This window comes from Teleopsis dalmanni, chromosome 2 (assembly GCF_002237135.1).
Source record: "Teleopsis dalmanni isolate 2A chromosome 2, ASM223713v2, whole genome shotgun sequence".
Lineage (NCBI taxonomy): Eukaryota > Metazoa > Arthropoda > Insecta > Diptera > Diopsidae > Teleopsis > Teleopsis dalmanni.
Genome location: NC_051847.1, coordinates 3,901,168 through 3,908,427, shown reverse-complemented (window position 1 = coordinate 3,908,427; position 7,260 = coordinate 3,901,168).

The window sequence follows — 7,260 nt, the reverse complement described above, 5'->3', positions numbered from 1 at the left end:
CATTTCAATATATAAATGGACGGACGTCTGTGCAAAACTCTCGAGTACTTTACTACTCAGCAACTTGACTATTTTTTTAAAGACCATCAAAATGGCTCTGGTATCAATTCATAAAATTCGATAATACAAAATAATATTTTGTAAATATTGTGAAATAAAAAGAAGATAAATTTCCTGAAGTTTATGTGCCAATTTGTCAAACTACTTAAATTATTTTCCAAAATGAATTTTATCAATGCTAAAACACACACCAGAGCGTCCAAACAGTGAGGAATTTGCGGACATCAAATGAGGTTTGGTGTTTATAAAAAAATGAGCAAAAAGTACGGAAAAACGAACTTGATAGATACTTTGCTTTTATTTTTAAATTTGAGACTTTTCAACAGAATTTCTTTTATTTTTCCACAAAAAAACGTGCAAACAGATAAGCACCACCGAACGAAGTCCAACAGGATTCATGGACAAAACAAAAAAGATGGATGCGGCAAAGGGAAAAATATGAGGAAAAGCATAAATGTGTGCTACGGTTTACGCGATTTATTCTATATATACTACATGACTAAGGTTATATAGTGTACATCCTTACCTACGTATAGAGCCGTACACGGTATAACATGTGTAACAATGTAGAAATACTTAAGCTGGCGAAACATGCAGGATCCTTGTGGGAATTTATTGATAAGTGAGCATAAAAAGTTTTACTCAAACTGCCGACATGAAAAAGGCTAGCAGGATGCTTTGCGCTTTGTGCTGTGCGTATGTGTACAGAAAAAATATCGCCTCGTCCTGGCAAAGATGAAAGCGTACGTAACCGAATTGACTTTGATGGATGACAAAACAAATTTCAAATTTTACTTACACGAATTTCGTTGTTATTCTTCCTTTAACATTTTTTCATATCTCATTTTTTAAATGTTCACATTTTTTTGATTTCCCGGTAAATACCTGCCAAGCGAGAATTACCAGACTCAAATTCACCATGTTGCGTTAGGGGATTCTCGGGACCTAAGCCACAGTAACAAATTTTGGTTTAACCATTGCGACTGATTTGTTGGGTTTGAAGTTCATGTAACTTTTCACGTATTTTTGTCATTGCTTGCCAGTGCCAAAAGGACTCGTTGTTCCGTGAACATAAACTGAAATAAAAAATAATATTTATGAAGGGTAAAATTCGCAAAACTGACATGCAAATACCATCAAAGGATTATTAATGTTGACTCTAGCATGCAAACTCAAAAGTCAATAAATTTATCCAAAAATATAACCGAAAAAGAAAACACTGTATTGTGCACGTTGCATAAAGTTGGTAATACCTTAAGGATATTTAACTTTAGTGGTTGTCAAAGGATTTTCTAAATAAAATTGTATTAATAGAATCGAAGCTCAAAAAAGAGTGTGGAGTGTAGTAATCATTTGCTGATTTACCTCATTTGGATATTATAGAATGATGACCAGTGATAAAAGTACGCTGGAACAGCACTGTCAAATTAAAGTGACATTGAGACTAATACACAATATTTTATATTAATCATAAAAATTAAGTCGCACATTAAAAAATTAGGACTATACATGGATAGTACGAAATGTATCTGTAACTCAAATATGTAATCTCCTCTACACCAGTCAAGCAGCAATCAATGTTCTTTTTAGGTCATATACATACATTGAATAAGCAAACGTTGAAGCGCTAGCTAATAGCACCAAAAATGCAAAAACCATCAAAAACTATCAAAGATCCAACTACTATTCAGCTCCAACGAATGAAAATAACAAAAGCCAGTAAATGCTTCAAAAAATTGACAAAATAAAAATTAAACAGAATAAGAAACAATAAAGAAAATTTTTAATAAAAATGTTTGAAGAAAATGCTTGTTAATAAATTATAACATTACCAATGTTAATAATTGGATGGATCATTACTGCCAGCGTTATCATTTCAACATGATAATTCTGCCTGGGCAGATAGAATGTCATCTCTGCTTAGGAACGGATAAGAACTCTAGTCACATTATCTGTGACTATCCTACTTTGATATGTACCAGAAAAAAACTGCTAGGTTAGAAGTTCCTGCCCTGGTCCGAAATTTGCGATCCTCAACAAGTTGAGATGATATTGAAGCTTCCATTCGAAAAACTAACTGTCTTATGTTGAATTGGGGTTGGTAAGTGGCACTAAAGATCAATCATGGTTACAATATTTCCTTCCTCCTTTAATTTCTATTCCATTTTGTTATACTTTATTCTAATTATCTCGATATGAAAATACATTAATTTTTTTCGAGAATAAACATGTCTAACTGTTGATATTTAACAAATGTTGCTATGTTTTACACCCCTCATTTAAATTATGTAGTTAAGGTTAAACATACAAAGTCATTATAATCAACGAACCACAGTATTTAAGCCTTAAATGTATTTGACATTTCGCTTAAAAATCTCTAACTAACAGTGTAACCAAAAGGCTTTCCATTTTCCAATTTTCCTGAGAAATGAAGAACCCATTACAATCAAAGCAACAATAGAATTCTCATGCTTGAACTCTAAAACACTTTCTGCACCTGCTCTCTCTTATTCAAACTCTTCATTATATTCAAGAATTTTATTTATTATTTGCCTAGTTTTTCCCGGATTTTTTCCTTTTCCCTTCGTATTTAACTAAGAATGCGAAAGCTCCAATTTGTTATTCGTGTAACTGGAAACACTCGACAATTCGCAATTTGTATAATGAGCATTGAAAATTATATTGTGTAGTATAAAAATATATCTTTTTTCACCGAAGCATGTGTTTATACATTTTTGGCTTAATTCATTGAATTTGCGCTAAATAAATTATTTATTGACAAGACAATTTTGACTGCAAATAATGAAGGATATCCTATTTCGTCTTAACGCCCACATCGAAACGCACCTAAAACTGTCAATCACAAGACAAAATGTTTATTTATCTTGTAAATTGCACAAAACAAGCGCGAATAGATGGTACACATAGGTATATACTCGTACATTTGTATATATACCCTGTACACGAGTGGTATATATATTTATATTTATATACATATGTATGGATAGATATATTTTCCTTTTGTTTCCTTGGCTTGGTTGTTGTCTAATTGGAACCTCAAAACATTAACATGAATTTGCGCTTTCAACAATAAATTGTAGAAGAAGTGAAAAGGAGAAAGCGGAATTCGGTAAACAATAAATTAAATTCTTATACTTCAACAGATAATTAAAACTATTAGAGGGTATTGAATTCACTATTGTTTAATACATCAGGTAAATTTTAGTTATTAATAAGAAGATGAATATACTCGTATTAAATGATTTAGTGCAGTTAACTGGCACTTTTCAAAATTGAAAATGGCTATACTGACGTTTGCTAAAGGAATTTTTATATTAATATATTTATTTTCTACTTTTCATTTGTTTTGTACTTTTAGCTAGCATTTTAATTCATATTGTATGCTGCTTCATATATACAAACTAAGTTGAACACCGACTACTTGCGTGATTGGAGTGGAGAGATTATTTAATAATTAATATAAATTGTTGGTCATTTGATCAAAAGCATGGAGAATTTTGGGTTTTATTTTAAATTTATATTTAGTCTTCAATGTTTGTTCTCTTCCTTTAAAACAGCACTTCTTTAAAATTATGCACTAATGCCACGATAACTTCCCATTTGATTAATTCTATTGGAACCCTTTTTTAGTACTCGTCTTAAGCTCGCTCTAAAATTTCTCATCTCATCACTTTACTCATCTACTGTCATTTAAATGTGCCTATTATAAAATTTTTTAAATTTATTTATCGACCTGTTTTTTATGTTTTTATATATTTTTTTATCTGGCCAGAGGACCCTTTTTTGTTAAATAATTTAACGTTTAAAATTTTTTATAATATTCTATATTTACAATATAGACGATAGAATAAAGAGGATGACGTAGATATTGTTTTAGTAATATTAATTTATGTTAGATCGAAAACCTGATGTAACTCTCAAGGAGAGTTGAAATATAGAATGTAATAAAAAATATTAAACGTTAAATTATTAACCAAAAAAGGGATCTATAGCTAGATTAAAAAATATATAAAAACATTATGTTTCTATTATTTTAATAAAGACAAAATTATGGTGTGCCATGTCTGGAGAACCCATTATATGATATTTTGTTTCGCTACGATATCTCTGATAAGCTCGAAACATTAATAGTTATATTTCTGCATGAGCCAAACATCATTTCTAATACTTCAGTAACCTATTAAACATTAATTCTTCTATATAATTGTTATCTAATACGCACAGTCTATGTATTTTTTCTATGTTTTCATCAATAATGGTATTCTACTAAAGTTTACTATCTGAGAGCGTTTGTAACTTCATTTCGTTTGTAGGATTAAATTTAACTTTGGAAATTAAAACTATTTGCTATAAGTAATGACGTATTCAATGTGTGACTTAATTACTTTGCTGCATAATGTTAAGTATTTATTTTTGAACTCAACACAATCCATTCCCTATCTCATTATCATTTTTTATCATTATTTAGTTTAACAGTTACAGCTATATTGTCACCCATATTATATAGTTATAGCTCACAAGCAACTATAACTCCTCTCAATACTTTGAACACAATGAACAATTAAATGGAATTAAAAGATACTTGCTGAATACAATTGCTCATAACAAATAGACTGATTGAGGTCTCTTGTCAAAATTATCTCCATTTACATATCGACTGAACAAAATTACTCACAATATGAACAAATGCCAGACTACATAACGGGGTGCACCTCTGCCGATGTATAATAAGTTGCCAAGCACTAATATTCCTTATTGACTTGTATCCTGATGAGCATTTGTTCATTTGTGTGTGTGGCCCACACACACATAAGTAATGGCTGTCAGCCCCTAACTTCGTTTTACAAAATTCAAATTAATTAAACATTGATTTCTGATTAAATGTGCAATAAATTTACATATTGTGAGAAAGTGTGCTCCTGCACATGTTGCACATAATTTATAAATCGTCTAAATTGTGTAAATTGCAATTTGTGGTAACTTATTATGGTTTGCCAACAATTATGGGTGGACGCTTCCAGAAAGTAGTACACGCTTTCACATATATTTTATGAAAAATTGCTTTCATTTAAAAATTTATGTAAACGTTATTGCTTAGATCTGATTAAATATATATATTTATATATTTGCAAAAATTTTAAATATATTATTTTAGATAATAAATTTGTTTCCAATTACTTCATGCATTTGCACTTTATGCTCATCAGGACTGCTTTATGTTTAATTGAGGAGATTTACACATATCAACTTCTCGACTTGTGGAACCAGATTCCAAAAGAAGCAGGTAATAATAAAGTTATAGCATCTTTATATCCTTTTAACATTTTTATATAAAATTCTGTTGGTAGTAAAATATTTAAAAAAAGGAATATAATTAATGAGTGATATTCAATAATTCTTTTGCCACGGAGATTTGGACGCTAAACTTTTTGTGTATACTAAAAGTTTTGAAAATGTTGAGATATTGAGGAATCCCAAAAATACCATAGATACCATGAAAACAGTTAACAGCAAGGATAGAGCACAATATTCAAGACCCAGTTAAAATTTATTTCATATAGTAAAACGCGTGGTCTGTTCTTTTCTATACCATTAAGAGATATAGACGCCAATAATGTTGGATATGAATGAAATGGACGTTTTCCAATTCTAAAAATATTGAAGAATCCAAACGTATATTGATCAAATGGCAAATGAATAAGTACTATGTTGATTTAATTAAAACAGACAATTTCTTTCAACGAACAGACATCGCAAGACAGTCTACTGTAGTCAAACTATAGAGAATCAAAAGTATCAATTATTACAGCTTATTTTAAAAATTATAAATATAGGAAAATATTGCATAGGAAGTTAGTAGTTGTCGTCTCTACGAAACATCCGACATTGGGCAAGCGTAAGCAACATAAGAGAGCTGTACAATGCAACACGCGATATATCTATGTTTGTATTTTATTTCATTGTTACTACTAATTTACCACTAATTTGGTACTAATTAATTTAATTAGTAATATACTACTGCATATATTTTTTGTATCATCGGTAACATTTTTACAAATATGCATATGAGGAAAAAAATAAATAAATTGTAAGACAAACTATTGAAATATTTTTTCTATTAATACTAAATTATTAAGCGAATTTATTGGACATATAAACAAAGTTTTAAATTTATTTATATGAACAATAAAATTACACAGTTTCTGTCTCCATTTATTTCACATATCAACCTTTTCTCACAATACCTTTATAATATTATCTTACATATGCAATTTGGGTCATTATCAGTATTAATCTAACAACTCTGTAAATTACTATACTAAGAATTTCGTTCGATTGAAAATCATTGTTTGGACTCAAGGATATTATTTTCATACTTCCAATTCCTACTAAATTTTATTAGGCGCATTAAACTTCTTCTCTTAAGTAGACTTCAACTTTTATTAATTTTACTATCTTTACTTTGGGCCAAAACTTTCCATATTATGAGTATCGATAAAGAAATTAACAGCCTAATTTGCTATTGACGAACTCATAACAATTCTCATGTAATTCAGACGTCATTATTTTGTCACCTCAACTAAAGTTTGATGTGAACGAATCTTCTTTTACTTCACATAGGAGATCATTTAAAAAGCATCAGTAAGTTTTGTTGTGCTCTTGGGGCTAACAAAGAAAAGTTTTGCTGGGCCATTAATTCTGGCCAAACAAAGAAAAAAGAATACTTAATCACTGTTTATAACAAAGAAAATAGATAGTAGAAGAATAGTAGATAAATATAGGTGTAATCATTTGTGTAATTAATTAAATCGTAAATAAAATAATATGTATATGAAGTATATAACATAAAATAAAATTTTCTATATATTTTTATTTTCTTATATATTTCAGTAAAACTTTTATGAAATATTAATGAAAGATTATAACTCATATTGTATCTTAACTCATATTGTATCTTTGTTTAAATATAGAGTTTCATTAATGACTTCTTACAATCCAAAAATGTCGTAAATAAATAAAAAAAACACACTAATAACAGTACAGTGAGAAGATCTAACAAACACATAGGAAAGAAAATACCAGAACAACGTAGTATGCACAGCAAGTACCATTGGGACAAATAGAGTAAATTTTAATTGCAAAGCATTTGTTTAACAAATTCTCATATATTGTAATTCC